We start from the raw sequence: 18,271 nt of genomic DNA, 5'->3' as shown, positions 1-18,271 counted from the left end.
AGATGATACAAATAGATGGAGAGATATACCATGTTCCTGGATTGGAAGAATCAACATTGTGAAAATGACTCTACTACCCAAAGCAATCTACAGATTCAATGCAATCCCTATCAAACTACCACTGGCATTTTTCACAGAACTAGAACAAAGAATTTCACAATTTGTATGGAAACACAAAAGACCCCGAATAGCCAAAGCAATCTTGAGAACGAAAAATGGAGCTGGGGGAATCAGGCTCCCTGACTTCAGACTATATTACAAAGCTTCAGTAATCAAGACAGTTTGGTACTGGCACAAAAACAGAAATATAGATCAATGGAACAGGATAGAAAGCCCAGAGATAAACCCACACACATATGGTCACCTTATCTTTGATAAAGGAGGCAAGCATATACAGTGGAGCAAAGACAGCCTCTTCAATAAGTGGTGCTGGGAAAATTGGACAGATACATGTAAAAGTATGAAATTAGAACACTCCCTGACACCATGCACAAAAATAAACTCAAAATGGATTAAAGACCTAAGTGTAAGGGCAGACACTATCAAACTCTTAGAGGAAAACATAGGCAGAACACTCTATGACATACATCACAGCAAGATTCTTTTTGACCCAGCTCCCAGAGAAATGGAAATAAGAACACAAATAAACAAATGGGACCTAATGAAACTTAAAAGCTTTTGCACAGCAAAGGAAACCATAAACAAGACCAAAAGACAACCATCAGAATGGGAGAAAATATTTGCAAATGAAGCAACTGACAAAGGATTAATCTCCAAGATTTACAAGCAGCTCATGCAGCTCAATAACAAAAAAACCAACAACCCAATCCAAAAATGGGCAGAAGACCTAAATAGACATTTCTCCAAAGAAGATATACAGATGGCCTACAGACACATGAAAGAATGCTCAACATCATTAATCATTAGAGAAATGCAAATCAAAACTACAATGAGATATCATCTCACACCAGTCAGAATGGCCATCATCAAAAAATCTAGAAACAATAAATGCTGGAGAGGGTGTGGAGGAAAGGGAACACTCTTGCACTGTTGGTGGGAATGTAAATTGATACAGCCACTATGGAGAACAGTATGGAGGTTCCTTAAAAAACTACAAATAGAACTACCATACGACCCAGCAATCCCACTACTGGGCATATACCCTGAGAAAACCATAGGTCAAAAAGAGTCATGTACCAAAATGTTCATTGCAGCTCTATTTACAATAGCCAGGACATGGAAGCAACCTAAATGTCCATCGACAGATGAATGGATAAAGAAGATGTGGCACATATATACAATGGAATATTACTCAGCCATAAAAAGAAATGAAATGGAGGTATTTGTAATGAGGTGGATGGAGTTAGAGTCTGTCATACAGAGTGAAGTAAGTCAGAAAGAGAAAAACAAATACAATATTCTAACACATATATACGGAATCTAAGGAAAAAAAAAAAAGGCCATGAAGAACCTAGTGGCAAGACGGGAATAAAGACACAGACCTACTAGAGAATGGACTTGAGCATATGGGGAGGGGGTGGGGTGAGATGTGACAGGGTAAGAGAGTGTCATGGACATATATACACTACCAAATGTAAAATAGATAACTAGTGGGAAGCAGCCGCATAGCACAGGGAGATCAGCTCGGTGGTTTGTGACCACCTAGAGGGGTGGGGTGGGATGGGGAGGGTGGGAGGGAGGGAGATGCAAGAGGGAAGAGATATGGGAACATATTGTATATGTATAACTGATTCACTTTGTTATAAAGCAGAAGCTAACACACCGTTGTAAGGCAATTATACTTCAATAAAGATGTTAAAAAAAAAAAAAAAAAACTAGGAAAGTCAAATTGAAAAAAAAAAAGAAACTCCTGATTGTCTCACACTTAAAAAAAAAAAAAGAGAGATACATGTTTCTGAATTTTTCTTTCTGTCTTGCTCTCTCTATACAAGAAAATGTGTTGATATCATTATTCAATTCCCTTATAATCTCATATAATTCTAAAAATGGGTATTTTAAGGTATCCCATTATAACTGTAGTTTTGTAATTTATCCTTGCACATCTAATAGATATATCTTTTTATATTTAGCTATTATGTGGTCTTTGGGTGTTTTCATTGTGTGGTTTTCAGATTCTTCATAAACTGTTTGTTCAATTTATCACTTTATTATTGCAAGATTCCCCTATATTGATTACTACTTTTAACTTTACATACCTCTTTTCCTACTATTAACATAGTTTCTACTATTGCCACACCTGCTTTCTTTTTTCTTTTTCTTTTTTCTTTTTGTGATTTCCTTCACGTTGGCCTTATTTTCATCCCCAAGGCAGACACATCCTTCTTCCTCTTGCTCTAACAGATGATAAGCTCTAGAAAGTAGTTGACTGAGAACTGTGTCTCCTTTAAGCCACAGTATTTCCAGAATCCTCTCACCCCCCATTGCTTTACTACTAGATTATTTCTTTTATTCCTCTATACTTCTAAATTATCTTACCTAAGTAGAGGGGGAAAAAATCTTTACAGAGAATTAGGAGAACTGAGTTTTTAATAAAGCTCTGCCAATAGCTGTGTGACCTTAAGCAAGTCAATTAATATTTTGAGAACTGTGGTCTCAGTTGTAAAATGTCCAAATTGACAAGATGGCCTCTAGGGTCCTTTCCAGTTCTGCAATTCAGATTCTACCATTCTAGAGAGGAAAACTCAAGGAGGGAGAGGAAAGATAGGAAGGTAGCACAGGTCAGGTACAAAAGGTCAATTGCAAATTTTGAGGGCTAAGCACAAAGATTATCTTTTGTCTTAATTATGTACCAAAACATTATATGCAAGGCTACTATATAGCATTGCTAACTTTTAAAATTATGCGTATGAATTGGGCTATATGTTTCAGAGCTAATTCTATGGTTCATTTAGGTATCTATTAACGTAAATTGAATACCTTAAAATTACATATTGGTCTCCACAATTTTCTAATTCAACCCGTAAGTGATGAACAACCATGCATTTGAGATGTACCTATGTCTGAGAGAATTATTTTGTGTCCATATTCATTTCAAGTCACAGTACACTTCTTATTAACCATTGCAGCAAAAATCAGAAACAAATTCCATTGTATAATAATCCTCCTCCCTCCAAAGTTTAATGGGGAGAGCCAGTTAAATTGTGCAGGGTAAGTTTTCACATCCACTCACAAGAATTGCAATATTTCTCTTCTTTATCAGAAGGAAGGAGAGTGTGGCTGGAGTAATCCCATGGATTTCCAGTAAATCTTAACACTTAACTGACTGTCCCAAAGCCTGTCTACAGTCCAACAGTGAGAATTCTGGAAAACAAGTTACATCCTAATGCTTCACTCTACATTGTCTCTTATGTAGTCTGAATGTTTATAGGATCCAGAGTCAAAGCTAAGATTGTTTCTCCTGGAACATATGTAGACCAGACCCGTGTCTCCATTCTAAAGACTGTGTGATTCAAGAGTATTTAAATCAGTAGGCTTTACTGAGTGCCTATTATGAGCATTGTTTTACCTTAAACACACGATATAATGAAGTAGTAAACATATAAAAACATGGAAGATTTGATATCTATCCTTGAGGAACTTACAACCTGACTCAGGAAATTAAAAAGAATACTGTACACAGTAACAAGAAAAATAGCTACAAGGCAAAATGAAATAATCAAAATGTCACTGTGGTGCTCGCTTTGGCAGCACATATGCTAAAATTGGAACGATACAGAGAAGATTAACATGGCCCCTGTGCAAGGATGACACGCAAATTCGTGAAGCATTCCATATTTTTGGGATGAAGTGAGAGAGTCGCATTGACATATATACACTACCAAATGTAAAATAGATAGCTAGTGGGAAGCAGCTGCATAGCACAGGGAGATCAGCTCTGTGCTTTGTGATCACCTAGAGGGTTGGGATAGGGAGGGTGGGAGGGAGATGCAAGAGGGAGGGATATGAGGATATATGTGTACATATATCTGATTCACTTTGTTATACAGCAGAAACTAACACAACATTGTAAAGCAATTATACTCCAATAACGATGTTAAAAAAAATGTCATTGTGATAGGCTGAATATGGACTCCACCAAAATGTTAACATCCTAATCCCTGAAACCTTTGACTTTAGTACTTAACATGGCAGAAGGGACTTTGCCCATGTGACTGATAATTCTGAAATAGGAGATTATCCTGGATTATATGTGTAGGTGCAAGAGAGTAGTAAGAGATATGAGGACGGAAGCAAGAGGTTGGAATGATGCAAAGAAAGAACCACAAGCAGGTGTCCTCTACAAGCTGAAAAAGGCAAAGAAATGATTCTCCCCTCAGAGTCTCCAGAAAAATCAGCCGTGCCAATACCTTGACTTTAGTTTATGGACTTCTGACTTCCGGACTGTATGAGAAAAAATTTACATTGTCTTAGCTACTACGTTTGTGGTTGGAAACTAATACAGCCAAGGTATGATTTGAAAACATAAAGTTAGGAGGTAATATTGAATTAAATGAAGTATAATGGAAATGAATTATTGATGATGTTGATAACATTTTATGTTAGACAAGAACATCTTCTCCTCAGTCTTTGTTTTCATGAAGAAGACTTTTATCTAACACATCCTTTCACTTCTGACCTTTTAATCACTCAGGCCCTGGTGATATAGAATGATGTCTCTGGTTACTTGGAAAAGAATATCTGGGCATGCTCAATCCAGTTCTGCCATTCTTGAAAAAGAGCTTCCTGTAGGGACAAGCATGTTCTGCTCTTCTTTCTCTTTCCATGGGAAGGCCGGCCCAGGTGGTACTGCTATAACAGGTAGGGTGAGTCTACCTAATTCTGGGGTACATTTAGCAGACCAATTTATCTTTCAAACTAAACTGCATTCTCCAACCTTTCTCTATAATTAATAAGGTGATATTTTGCTTGTTTCTTTACTTTTTCTAAAATTCCCAATTATTCATAACCTGGGTAGGAAAAGAGAGGTGCAATTTTGGGGGGAGTCTCAAATTCTCCACTGCTAATATTTACAGAGTACATACCATGTGCCAGGCACTGTAGAGAGCATTTTACATATCTCATTTCATCCTCACAAAGACTTTATGAAGCAAGTACTGATCTTACCTGCATTTTATAGCTAATAAAACCAAGGCACAGAGAAGTAAGTAACTCGCTCAAGGTCTCACAACTTGGAAGTGACAATGTTGTGATTCATGTCCAGGTCTTTCTCACTTCAAAGCCCAGGCTTTTGAACACTCTGCATATTGCCCTTCCTCCTGGAGGAATGAGGTTGGAACTGAATACGAATGATAATTCCTCAAGAAAGCTGTCTTCTTGGTATCAGTCTTGGTTTGACTTCTTTCTAAGAAGTTTCTAAGAAACTTCTTTCTAGATATAAAGCTCAAATTGAGGGACTTCCCTCGTGGTCCAGTGGTAAAGAATCCACCTTACAACGCAGAGGACCCAAGTTCGATCCCTGATCAGGGAACTAAGATCCCACATGCTGCAGGGCAACTAAGCCTGTGCGCCACAACTACTGAACTCACACGCCTCAACTTGAGAGCCTGTGTGCCGCAAACTACAGAGGCCACGCGCTCTGGAGCCTGCGTGCCACAACTAGAGGAGAGAAAACCCGCACACCACAACTAGAGAGAAGCCCATGCACCACAATGAAGACCCTGCGTGCCGCAACAAAAGATCCTGCATGCCTCAATGAAGATCCTGTGTGCCGCAACTAAGACCCGACGCAGCCAAAAAAATTAATAAAACAAATAAATAAATAATAAGTCTTAAAAAAAAAGAACTTCATTAAAAAAAAGCCCAAATTGAAAAAAAAAATAGAAACTATAGATCACAGTAGCTTTGTTCTATATACTTATTTAAATGCTATTAATCGTCTGGGTCACTTATAATGTGCTTTCACATGAACACAGCCTAGACTTGATTACAAAAATAAAATCTCTTTGAAAAGATTTCATCATTTAAAATACAGCCACCCAGAAAACCTTTAATCTTCCATGTCAGGGAACTGTCCCCACTCAATCAGAAGCTGCCTAAGGGGTAATCTCAAACACTGATGCCTATGGCTGAAAATTAAGAAAGCAGACTTTCATCTCATTTGACCAGTTTTATTTCACTTTTGATTCCACCTCCTTCCCCTTCTCTAATCCTGCAGGCAGTGGACCATATATTTCTTACTTCATAGAGGATTTAATAGGTAGTCACAATTCCATAGCTGGATATCCCACAAAGCAATATTCTCCATGATAAATTTCAGCCATTTTTGACCCTCATCCTTCCTTTGAGAGCCATATCAGCCATATTGATAAGACCTCGTATTACCATCTCAAGAGTATAACAAGGTTAAGATGACTGCTGTCTCAGCAAGATGCTGAGCTTTTGATTCATGCTTTTATAACAACAAGGCTGGATTACTACAATTTGTTGTTGGCATCCCTCCCAGAATGCTCACTGCTTTGACTTGACTTTGTATAGAGGATTCAGCAGTCAGGGTGTTCAACAACAAATACAGAAATGCCTGCACATACCCTATCAGTACCACAAATACTATGTTGAAATAGAGAACTGGTTTGAAAAAGTGTAGGTACAGGTCCTTGCTTTTAACGCTATGAAATACAATGAACCTTTTCCTTCCAGAAACAAGGCTTTCATATATAACCATGGTGTAGAACTGACTGTGGCTCAAGAGGTCTAAGCTACTTTATAAGAATGTCATACTTCATTTGACTTGAGGCTCTGATCAGAAATCTGGGGACAATCTCTCTTTTCAAGAGCCAATTCCCACTTGCTAGCACACTTAGTTATATCTTACCAGAAGACACTTTCATTTAAAAAAAGTAATGTGGAGAATACAACACTCTATAAACTGCATTAATACCTTAGAGAAACTCAAATCACACAATGTACCAGTATATAAGTCTCACTGAGGAGTATTTCTTATTTATACTTGTAATTTCTGGATGAAGTCTCCTTCCATTTACTAGACCAGTACTTATCAAAGTATGCTCCTGGCACCCATCTCAAGATCACCTGGAGTGTTCATTAAGAACACAAATTTCAGGGTTTTACTCTTAGAGTCATAATCTCTAGGGGATTTTTTAACCAAGCTTCCCAAGTGACCTTAATATCTGCTAAAATTTGAGAACCTCTGTACTAGACACTGTAAACCCTGGGAGCGAACATTCACAAGTCTCATTCAGAACCTAGCATGCTGCCTGACCCTGGTAGGTAGTCATTGTTTCTGTCAATGATGTATGAATAAATGAACAGTTGATGAATCTGTATGGGGATTCACAAAGTCTAAGGCAGTGACTCTCTCTGCTCTTGTGATCTGCTCAGCACTTTTTTTTTTTTTTTTCTGGCTCAGCACTTCTGACAGGGGTTCAGATGCCACAGGTAGAGTTGGGAGATTGAGCAAAAAACAACAAAAAACAGAATACCCACCCAGTTAAATCTGAGTTTCAAAAAAACAGCAAATAATTTTCAATATAAGTATTTCCCATGCAATACTTGGCAACTCTAGCCTTAGACTACATAGCCCTAGACTGACCCAGTGTGTCTTCCCTTGGTCGATGTCCCCTCCCAACCACAAAAGAAACACACAGGTACCTTGTACAGAGGATCTCCATATAGAAGCCAGAATGCCTTCCTGTATACCTCCAGGAGAGCTGTCAGCTTTACCCCTGAGGAGCAGGGTGAGAGTTTTCCTCCCAGTCTCACTGCCACTGCCTGGACAAGGCCTTATCCAAGGGTGAGGCTCTTGTTTCTCTGATCCTCTGATAGCTCATCTATTAAAAAAGAAGTGAAAATGTTCCCTCATACAAGTTGTTATGCTGATAAAGTGAAGTAACATGTGTAAAGCTTAACAACGGTGTTTATTTTCTCACCTTCACTCTCTTCAGAGCTGTATCACCTTCACTTCAACATTAACAGAGTACTATCACCATTATCATACACACACGTGCACACATGCACAAGCAAGTGTGTATATGCCCTCCTTTTCACACACACATACACATGAGCATGCACACACATTTTTTTGGAGTTCTACTTATGCTCCAGGTAGGAGATTGGCACAATATAGCACGGGGGTCAAGAAAGAGAGGACTCTGAATCCACGCATTCAGATTCCATCTTTGCCATATATGTTTTCTGTGTGACTTTGGCTAGTTATCTAACCTCTTCAAACTTGAGTTTTTTCATTCGTAATACGGAAATAATAATGCCTGATTTACAGGGTTGTTGTAAAGATCAAGTACATTCATACAAGCAACCACTTAGAACAGTGCCTGTACATGGCGAGCTTCAATAAGTATTAGCTCTTAGATATTGTTATTTTATTATCATCATCATCACTGCATCCAACCCCGATATGTTCTTAACACTCAGTGACCTCATAGGACCAACAATTACTTCCCCAAGTAATCCCTCTGACTTAGGACTAGAAAGACCCCCAAATGCCCATGTTTTATTCTCATCAGGAGCTGGGAAAATAGTTAAGTTATACTTCAGTAAACTGACTTCCATCCTCTGGAAATTTCTAAAGCATTCATGCTATTGAGACCTTTTTTTTTTGAATTTTTGAATTTTATTTATTTTTTTTTACAGCAGGTTCTTACCAGTTATCTATTTTATACATATTAGTGTATATATGTCAATCCCAATCTCCCAATTCATCCTACCACCACCACCCCCCGCCACTTTCCCCCCCTTGGTGTCTATACATTTGAGACAATTTTTTAATTGACCTAAATAACCACAAATAGAGAAATAGCTTAGAGTTCTTGTGATTCTACATTTATTTTGGTAACTAGTTGTTTGGTTGAAAAAGCTTGTCCTTAGAAATTGTCTAAAGATCAAAATATGTAACCCATTACATTTTAAACATCTAAACACAGAAGATCATAACATGTCCATACTTAGAAAATTGTGACTCTCGCTGTCATTACTAATCAAAAATTTTGTAAGAAATATGTCTGACTCTTCCTCATTGCCCAACACTATCTCACCCAATGCCTTTTAGTTAGAATATTAACATGATAGGCATTTATTTACACATTGATCCGTCTATTTAATAGGTATTCATCGACTGCCTCTATGTGTGAGGTGCTTTGCTATATCAGTGAACAAAACAAATAACCCTGCTCTCATGGAGCTTACATTCTATGGGAGAAAGGAGGAAAAAAGGAAAATATATAGTATGTCATTTGGTGAAAAATTTGTGGGGAAAAAATTAAGCAAGGATGGGGCTAGGAAGTGCAGTGAGTGCTGTACTTTTTACTTAGAGTTGTCTGGGAAGACCTCACTGATATTTGTACAGAAACCAAGGAGAGGTAATGGAATGAGTTCTACAGATACCTAGGCAGAAGGGACAGCAATGCAAAGACTTTGAGGCAGGACAGCACCTGATATGCTTGGTTAAGATAAACAGACCAGTGTGGCTGAAGTGGAGAGAACATGGGAGGGGGTAGTAAATGGTGTCAGAGAGAAGCAAGATGATGAAGGGCATTGTAAGCCATTATATGGACTTTTGCATTTACTCAACTGAAATGGAACACCATTGGAGGATTGTGAGCAGAGGAATACGAGATCTGGTTTATCTTTTAGAAGGTTCATATTGCCTGCTGTATGGAGAATGACAGTGATGGGGCAGGTATCATAAAAGTCAGGGGACCTATTAGCTGTAATTGCAATTATCCAGGAGAGAGATGGTGGCGGCTAGGATGATAGCAATGAAGGTGGTGAGAGCTGGTTGGATTCTGGATATATTTTGAAGGTACAAAAGAACATGGTTTGTGCCTTCCAAAAATCTAAGCATGCCCATCAGAAGAGTAACCCAAACAAATGGAGATGTATTAGAACTTTCTTTAAAAAATTTAAATTTTGAATCAACAATGATGTTCAAAGGTACGGAGTTGAGAAGCTGCCTCCGGGGTAATGGAAGAGAGATTAGAAAGACAGAAAATGATATGGAGAAAGAGGAAAACATTCTAGGTTTCTGAGGAGGTAAAACGAAAAGAGTAGATAAGAAAAAGTGTAGAATTTACTGTTAAATACATCATCCACCTTGACTATTCTCAAATTAAGCCTGAAAAATACTGCATATCTTTGAGTACCTTGTGAGAACAAAATACTAGTTTATGTGTATTATCTCAAGCTGTATTTACAAAAGTAAAATGGTCCCTTTTCCCTTAGCAAAGGTGAAATTCTTTGTAGAATGGAGTACCCAGCTCTGGATCAGTGCTGTAAATCAGCAGACCAGGTGTGCTTCCTGAGAAACCCCACAGGTGAACAACCACCACTCTCCTCATGTCTGCTGCAATCCCTTGAATGTTCAGGAAACCTAAGTCATCTATGACTTTAGCCTTATCTGGTAACACCTTGACTCAAACATAATGCTCTCCAAGAACCAAAAAAAACACAAACCTGTATAGGAAATGGATTTAGAAGTGAAAGGCAAAAGGTCCAGAAGAACCCAAAACAAGGCTTGAGAAGACAGATAGGCAGAGAGCAAAGATTAGGTTCAGGGACTTTTAAATTTCCTCAGAGTAGATGTTCTCTGGGTCAAAAATCATGAAAGGTTCAGAGAAACACAAAGCTAATTAAAGGCTTAGAAACTGAGTTTTAAAATATTGTAAGAATACTGAAAAAAATTAACCTGAAGAAAAGGTAACAAATATTTGATAGGAATAGGGTTTTCAAATAAACATACCAAAATTTGGATTCACTACTAACACCATGTCCACTGAGAACTCATCAGACAAAAGTTACAACCCAAGCAAAGCTGGCATCACCTTGCCTGAGTTTAACTGAGGTGTTAAACACTCTGTGTCCCAGAGTGACAATTCCAAAAGTCTCTGCAGGCAATATAAATAGTTATGGGCAAATTCATGTAATCATGATGGTACCCTCATGGTGGCTATCCCACTGACTTCTGATACAGAACTGCTCTCTGTATCAGGTGTGGTGGGTGGGGCATTCTATGAACTCATCTGGAAGGGAATGCACTGACAGCCAATCAAAATTTTTATTAAAGGGGACTTCCTTGGTGGTCCAGTGGTACAGACTGTGCTTCCACTGCGTGGGCACAGGTTCGATCTCTGGTTGGGGAACTAAGATCCTGCATGCCACACCACACAGCCAAAAAAAAAAAAAAAAAAAAAACAGAAACAATTCTTATTAAAAAAAAATTATCTTCAAAAGTGGAAAAAATTTGGCTAAAAATAGTTATTAAAAGCAATCAACTCAAACTACCAAAAAATACTGATTTGTCTTGAATGTCTATTTATATTAACATGAATGAAGGAGTATTCTACAGGGAAGGCCATGCCTGCCACGGGACCTATCATGGAAATAGACTGAGTTTCTCTATAAAAATTCACTTGTGACAAAGACTGTGATAGCTCTCGAAAATGTGTGTAATTATATTTTGTTGGTTTCTTAACTTCTACTAAGTATTTTGCTGTTAGTATGCTCATATGCTCTTATTATTTAGTGTAATAAATCTTCATTCTATTGATATGTTTCTATTCTTTGTATTGTTATAAATATATTTATGGGCAAGGGTGTTATGAATTCATTTGATGATATATGTAACAGGGTTAATTAACACAATTTCAGTCACAATGTAAAAACATGAAATGAAAGTATTAAAAATCATTGTAGTAATAACAATTACATTTTTTCAGTCCTTAGATGTGTCACACATTTTACACATATTCTTTATCTCATGACAACCTCGCTGATATGTACCATCATCCTCATTTTTCATATAGGAAATCTTATTCACATAAATTTAATTTCTGGAAGGAAACAGGGCCAGGAAGTAATAATGCTGATATTCGAAAGGATATCGATTTGAGTTCAAAACTGCTGGGCTTTCTACTATACCACATCATGTTTTTAGTAGCATTTATTCAGTTTACTTGTTAAATTTGTGCTTAAATCATTTTTGTTTAGTTGGTGACATTTAAGAATATTAAAAACTGAAAATTTAGTTTCTTTTATTGCTATTTTAATTTATTCTTACAAAATCAATGTGTATGGCCAGCATTTTAAAATGATACTTTGGAACTTCTACGTCTATGGCGTTTCACTACAAATACCATTTTAAAAGCTGTTAGAATTTGAGTATAAGGGCTGTATCGGTTGTGAATTCTATTCTACAAAATAAATGAACATAGGGTTCGTTTTGCAGTGAGACTTGAAAGAATGAGAATTAAGAACATCAGCTCCAACAAAAACCATGACTTGCCAGGCTTTTAGAGAAGACTGCTTGGGTAGCCAAAGCAGGAAGATCACTTACGCAAGGGAGGTCATGGAGGACAACAGTGCTACTCAAAATCTGACCTCCTAGTGTTACCTATGGACATTCCTAGAGTCAATTTAAGCTTATGAAAATATCAGAATTGATTTAACATCCAAAAACACACGTTAACTTCTTGTTGCATACAGTAAAACCTCTATCAAACAAAATATTTCTCTTTGAAGATTAGGCTGCAAATTCCCCTCCCTCTGAAAACAAATAAAGCAAAACAAACACAATAAACTTCAGAGAGGATGGCTTACTTCTGAATTACTTAGATTAATCAAGCCATATAGACCTCATGCTGAGGGCAATTTTTAGCCAAAACCCTAGGGTTATCTACCAGGCTACCACTGTATTGATTCAGCCTTTCTGCTGTAATGAGTAGAGTGAGAAATTCTGTATGTGAGCTAAGCTGTTTAGGAATCAAAAGGCTTTCCTTATGAATCTTACTACCATTTTGCTGGGACTCTTACCCATATACTCTCCAGCTGTTCAGGGAGACACAAATGGGCCACTAGGAATATTGTCAGTTACAATGAGGGAGAAAAAGGCAGGAACTGGTTTGTCTTGCTTGTTCCTGAAAGCCTTAATTTCAGTGGTGATCAGTATGTGTTTTTTAAAAAAAAGTATTTTTTAATATGCCTAAAGCATTATATTTATACTCAACTTCTTAAGTTGGTTTTCAAAACAAAACAAAACAAAACAAAGCAGTCAAGAAAAATATGAATGCAGCAACACTCCTCTTAAAAAAGAACACTTTCATTTCATGGTTGATTCTTTTCTGTCGCAAAGACAATAAAATACATGACAATGCTTCTGTCTTTTCCTCTTGTACACTAAGCACACAGACATATCCATTCAGATACTTTATAAACCACACTTGTGAATACTGACCAACCACAAAATCAAAACCTATAAAGGCTACATCTGATCAGAATATTTTTGTTGCAATTATCTCCTCAGCAAACAGAAATGTGACTTAAAGTACCTCCTGAAAAAATATTGGCTATTATAACTGAGGTACTCCTAGTTAATTTTAGGTTAGATACTACTTTTCCAGGATTCAGATGATGTCATCAGGATCTGGTTTCTCTGAGTTGAGAAGAATACAGTATTTTAAATCAAGCCAGGATTCTATGCCCAACTCTACTGTATCTTGGAAATATTAGGGAAATCATAAGTTCTGTGAATTTCAATTTGCTTATTTAAAAAAGGGAATAATAATAGCCCTTTGAAGTAGGATCAAATGAGAGTGTAGAGGAAAGTGCTGCTGCTAAAACTCTAAGGTATCATACAATCATTAGCGAGAAAAGCAAATGACTTTCCTCCTAATAGAGTGTGTCAAAGAAATTCCAGTTTGGGGAGTTAAGAGAGTTCGTAAAGGAGATGAAAGTGGGGAATTAGGGAGAAATGTTTAGAAGAGTAGTTAAGGAGCATGCCAGTAAAGGAGAGAAAACACTAGGAATTTGGAGCATAGCATGGCAAGGGAAGTGGGAACACCAGAAAGAGCCATCATGGGAGAGCTTACAGTATGTCCTTCCCTTTGTATAGCTGCTTGTCATGAACTAAACTATTTAGTGATGGTATAGTTAACACGACCATCTCAACAAGCAGCTGCTAAAACATTCTCTGAAACTCAAAGGCCCTTTTCTATAGTCTAAACCTTGGACAACAGCTCTCTTTTCAGTCAACAAAGGAAATCAATTGAAGTCAAAATGTCTACTTTCGTATAAAATAGAAAATAGCATCCTAGAACCAGCACCTAGCTGGCAAGGAAAGAAATAAGGTGCTTGCAGATTTGTATTCCTTCATTCTTTGAGTAAATGGGTATTGAAAACTAGCTAGTATGTGGTTAGCAATGAGCATATAAAGATAAATAAAACATTGGTATTCTTCCCTCAAGCCCAAGACTTTAATCATGAAAAAACATCAGACAAACCCAAATTGAGGGATAGTCTACACAAAATAATTGAGCAGTACCCCTCAAAACTGTCAAGGTTATTTAAAACAAAACAAAACAAAACAAAAAGACTGAGAAACTGTCACATCTCAGGGATAACTAAGGAAACACCATATAACTAAATGCAATGTGGTATCCTAGAAAAAAGGGTGGTAGTGTAAAAACTAGGGAAATCCAAATAAAGACTACAGTTTCGTTAATAGTAATGTACCTGTGTTCATTTCTTAGTTTTGACAAATATGTCATGGTAATTTAAGACATGAATATTAGAGGAAACTGGGTGAGGAGTTGAATTGGTTTCTTAGGGCTGCCATAACAAATTACTCTTATAAGGACACTTGTTGGACTTAGGGCCCACCTGCATCCAGGATGGTCTCTCAAGATCCGTAACTTATTTATATCTGCAAAGATCTTATTTCCAAGTAAGGCCCCATTCATTCAAGACTAGGACCTGGATATACTTTTGAGGCTACTATGCAACCCACTACAGGGGTATATGGGAAATCTCTGTGCAGTCTTTGCAACTTTTCTGTAAATATAAAATTATTCCAGCATAAAAGGTTTATTCACAAAGGGGAGGGGGCAGTGGTTAAGTGGAATCAGTATAATGGAGGTGAAATCTTACATACTAAAAAAATACTTCCTCAGAGACAAAAGGAAAGATGGGAAGAAGAGGACTGAAAACATGTTTATAGGCATTTAGGCAAGATGTTAAGATTGTTCATGGCAGAAGAATCCCATTCCCTCTAAATATGAGGTAGGAGCTTTATAAGTAAAAAGAGGGGAGAGACAGAGAGTGAACAAGTTTGGAGATAGATAGTAAGGCCTCTGAAGAGAGCTATGCAGTTTCCAAAAGTAGAAAAGAGTGATGCTCAGAACCAGAGCACTAAGCAGTCCTGGGATCCAGATGAAGTCATAAACCATGACTAAGCAAAGGTGTCAGGCCAGTTGGTTCATTTGCTCTAGCAGCCCTCAGCAGTTTGGGCACAGTAGCCGATAAAGAGGGTGGATTGATTGATCCACAGAGGGCACTGGCCAATGGGTACAGTGACAGGTATGTTGGTGAGGAACAAACTGAAATATTTGACCTTGAGATCCAGGCTAAGTGGGAAAGGGAGGAAAGACTGTTAGGATCTTTTTCCCAATGTTTTCTTCTAGGAGTTTTACAGTTTCAGGTCTTATTTTTAAATCTCTGATCCATTTCGAGTTAATTTTTGTGAATGGTATAAGGTAGGGGTTCAGTTTCATTCTTCTGCATGTGGGCAACCAACTTTCCCAACACCATATGTTAAAGAGACTATCCTTTACCCATTGTGTGTTTTGGACACTCTTTCAAAAATTATGTGAGGGTTTCTATCTAGGCTTTCGATTCTGTTCTACTGATCTATGTGCCTGTTTTTATGCCAGTACCATACTGTTCTGAGGAAAATCTGAAAGTGGTAGAGCAGTTCTTTTTAAACTGGTATGTGCATATGAAGCGCCTGGGGACCTTGTTAAATTGTGCAGTAAATTTGGGGAGAGGCTCCCAAGTGAAGCCAATGCCACTGCTGTTCTACCAAACTCATTATGAGTAGCCAGAGAACCTAGAGATCTTGAGGATGTCAAAATGCAGATACGAAAGGCACAGAACCGTGGCAAGAAACAAAGCTGTGGGAATTCAAGGATTCGGTTTTCTGAAATAGATTAGTGTTAGAGGATGATGGGGCCCAGGGAGTTGTCCTGGGCATGAGTGGTGGAAATCAAGTGGCAGTAAATGTTGTTTGAAGAGTGTTTGGAGTGTTTGGTGGGTCCTCCCTATAGACATTTAAGTCACATAGAATGAGGACAGTTTGAGTCCAGAGGAACACTGACAGCCAAGTATTAAATTCATTAATGCCTTTGAAGAGGAAAGACCTAGAGACTCCTGAAAGGTGATATGACCCAGGGAATGTGAAGGGCAGATAGGTTTCTGTTCACGTTTTGGAAGTAAAACTCTGGAAAATACTGACCCTAGTTTCTGAGACACAGGGAAGTGAAAGAATGAGCAGTCCCAATCAAAGTTTTGGAGGGAAACTTTTCAAATAAGCTTCACTAAAGACCCAGACTTACTAATAAATTCCAGTTAAATAAGAGGATGGTAGAAAAAATCAATGAAAAGGCTCAAGGTTATCAGGAAAACTGAGGGTGCAGTGTATAGAATTTGGAGGGACGTCAATGGGGGAAGGTAGGGGTGAGATGGAAAGAAAGAGAAGAAACCTTGTCTTGTGGCACTTGCCCTTCTGATGAGGACTTGGGAAAGTCAGGATGAGAGAGGTAGAGTCAAGAGCTAGATAGGAGGGCCGTAAATAAAGTCAATATATTCTCAGGACTCAGGAGAAATCGCTAATAAAAAAACTACTTCTCTCCAAAACACACAATTCCTAGTTCTGCACTTTATGTAAACAAGAAACAGTAAGAGTGCTTCTCTGACAATCTTTCAGTTCTAAGAAAGATAATATCTGTTCAGCAGCAATGGATTGAGGACTTTACAGGAGTAGGATTATCAGATTTACTTTAAATTCTGAAATATAAAAAGGTGGCTTTTTTACCTCCTACTGTTGATTCTCATGGAAATCATGCTTATCATAGGTTTTGGGAAATGTAGCTCGGGGGCCCTGTGGTGATTGACAGGAGTGCTAACAGTGGATGTAATCCAGAATGGCGGATTAGAGATGAGACCTTTAAAGCTGTCCTGCATTCTAATTAGCTGATAGTCATGAAAGATGTAAGCTTCAGACATTGACACTGTCACTTCAGGCAAGGACAAAAGTCATCTAATTTATATTAATATGAGAAAAGTTTAAATCTGTCCATTTAATATGGGAGAGTTTAGGCAAACTTTCATTAGCTTCTTGGGTGGATAAATGAAAGTCTGAAAGACTGTAAAAGCCATATCATTTATTCTATAAATTAACAAAGACTGAAAATCATCTCACGGTAAATCACCCCTTTTATCAGCAAAAATATCTCTGTACTGGAGCAAACATGAGAATATTTTATTATCATCTTTAAAATCTTGTTATTTTTAAAGCCATTTACATTTTGTCTATTCCATAAATTAACATTAGGAGAAAATACTTCAGTGAGGAGTTGTGAAATCTGGAGATAATATGGAAAATATTTGTATCCTTAAATATACTTAAAAATACATACTTGTTTTTAGAATTTTATTCTCCCTAAGTCTTTGGGTTAAAGTTTATAGTTTTAAACTCTTCAATCTAGTCCCCTTTAACTTTATTATACTCTTGCCTACAGTGATTTAAAGACGTAAGATCAAGACAGATTTAATTATTAAGATAATTCTTATAGTCTGTTTTCTTGTTAAATTGCAGTGCTTTCACCCTGTTTATGGGTTAGAGTACAGAAGGCTTCTACAGAATTAAGGATAGGATACATTTACATTCTATAGAATTTCAGTGATGGGTCTGGGAAAAAGGCAAATCAACAATTGCTATACCTGTTGAAAAGGACTAAGTCACAACTTGTTTGCTAACCAGCAATATGTCCAGAGCTTGGACTTGTTTACTTAAAGCAGATGTTGACCTTACTGCGTCCCAGAAAGTGTACCAAGTATTTTTTTTACAAAGTATATAACACGATTCTTATTGTTAAGGAGTCTACAGCTTAACTGGAGAACAGAGCATATAGGGATTATAAAGATAATCATCAAAGCAGCATATGATTAAATGTTGACACTGATATCATTTCCTTTACTAAACATTTAGACTAGGTTTTCTTAAAATAGCTTATCTCTAGAATATTACTAAATACTTTGCCATTTAGAAAATCCCAATTCATTCTAGAGTAAGTTCTTTAGGCTTACTACTGTTTTGTCAATGTCTTAGTCTTGAGTCATTTCTTTTGGTGTCTGGCACATAATAGGGACACAACAAATGATTGAATGAATGGATGAGTGACTAAATCAAAGAATATTGAGAGAAAATGCAAAATATATAACATTTCTC

At 37.4% G+C, this 18,271-nt stretch overlaps 1 long non-coding RNA gene and 1 other non-coding gene across 2 annotated transcripts in view; one reads left to right on the top strand and one right to left on the bottom strand.

Moving 5' to 3' along the window:
- The window catches only part of LOC137768669 (uncharacterized), a 161,608-nt gene extending 153,823 nt beyond the window's left edge, over positions 1–7,785 (bottom strand). Inside the window, exon 1 of the long non-coding RNA XR_011074775.1 lies at positions 7,630–7,785. This is a non-coding gene — a long non-coding RNA (uncharacterized lncRNA). The remainder of the gene's footprint in view (positions 1–7,629) is intronic.
- On the top strand, positions 3,693–3,799 carry LOC137768959 (U6 spliceosomal RNA). The gene has a single exon (XR_011074878.1). It is a non-coding gene; the product is annotated as a U6 spliceosomal RNA (small nuclear RNA).
- Positions 7,786–18,271: the final 10,486 nt, after the last annotated feature.

Source organism: Eschrichtius robustus, chromosome 8 (assembly GCF_028021215.1).
Source record: "Eschrichtius robustus isolate mEscRob2 chromosome 8, mEscRob2.pri, whole genome shotgun sequence".
Lineage (NCBI taxonomy): Eukaryota > Metazoa > Chordata > Mammalia > Artiodactyla > Eschrichtiidae > Eschrichtius > Eschrichtius robustus.
This window is presented reverse-complemented; position numbering and strand designations above follow the sequence as displayed.